The sequence below is a fragment of the Otolemur garnettii genome, unplaced genomic scaffold (genome assembly GCF_000181295.1).
Source record: "Otolemur garnettii isolate 467f Iridium unplaced genomic scaffold, OtoGar3 scaffold00091, whole genome shotgun sequence".
Lineage (NCBI taxonomy): Eukaryota > Metazoa > Chordata > Mammalia > Primates > Galagidae > Otolemur > Otolemur garnettii.
The window spans coordinates 556,520-557,488 of record NW_003852486.1 but is presented as its reverse complement, the minus strand read 5'-3'; the positions used below and the strand labels follow the sequence as shown (position 1 = coordinate 557,488).

The 969-nt window shown below is 48.3% G+C and overlaps 1 protein-coding gene across 1 annotated transcript in view; it reads right to left on the bottom strand.

Moving 5' to 3' along the window:
• Nucleotides 1-969, bottom strand: part of COPA (coatomer protein complex subunit alpha) — a 49,286-nt gene that overhangs the window by 44,120 nt on the left and 4,197 nt on the right. The gene's annotated exons all lie outside the window — the stretch shown is intronic.

The window sequence follows — 969 nt, the reverse complement described above, 5'->3', positions numbered from 1 at the left end:
ATGGCATCACAGCTCATAGCAACCTCCAACTCCTGGGCTCAAGCAAGTCTCCTGCCTCAGCCTCCCGAGTAGCTGGGACCACAGGCATCCAACACAATGCCCGGCTATTTTTTTGGTTGCAGCAGTCATTGTTGTTTGGTGGGCCTGGGCTGGATTTGAACCCGCCACCTTAGGTGTATGGGCTGGTGCCTTAGCCACTTGAGCCACAGGCACCAAGCCAGTAATACCCTTCTGAGGTCTTTATATGAAGCCATGACATCTTCCCACTTTGGCTACTAGGAACACAAACTATTCCTAGCACTGTGTGAACCCTAGAGATTCTGCTTTCTCCTTTCCAATGGCATCTCTCTAGGTTTTGGAGAATTTTCTCACACACATGCAGATCGGTACTCAAAAGGCTGAAGGCAAAAAAATTTTTTTTGAGACAAAGTCTCATTATGTCTCCTTCAATAGAGTGCCATGATGTCACAGCTCATAGCAACCTCAAACTCTTGGGTTTAAGCAATTCTCTTGCCTCAGCCTCCCAAGTAGCTAGGACTACAGGCACCCACCACAATGCCCGGCAATTTTTTTCTGTTGCAGGTGTCACTGTTGTTTAGCTGGCCCCAGCTGGGTTCGGTGCATGTGGCGGGCACTGTAACCACTGCAGTATAGGCACTAAGCCCGCCACAAACTTTTTTTTTTTTTTTTTGGGAGACAGAGTCTCAAGTTGTCACCCTGGTTAGAGTGCCATGGCATCACAGCTCATAGTAACCTCCGACTCCTGGGCTCAAGCGATTCTCTTGCCTCCGCCTCCCACTCAGTGGGACTATAGTGCCTGCCACAACACCTATATGCAGGATGTATTTAGGCAACCCCTGTGAAAGGGTCGTTCGATCCCCAAAGGGGTCGCGACCTGAAGGTTGAGAACTGCTGGTCTAGATCTAATTTGGAACCACTGTTAAAAGTAATACCATTCTTTTTTTTTTT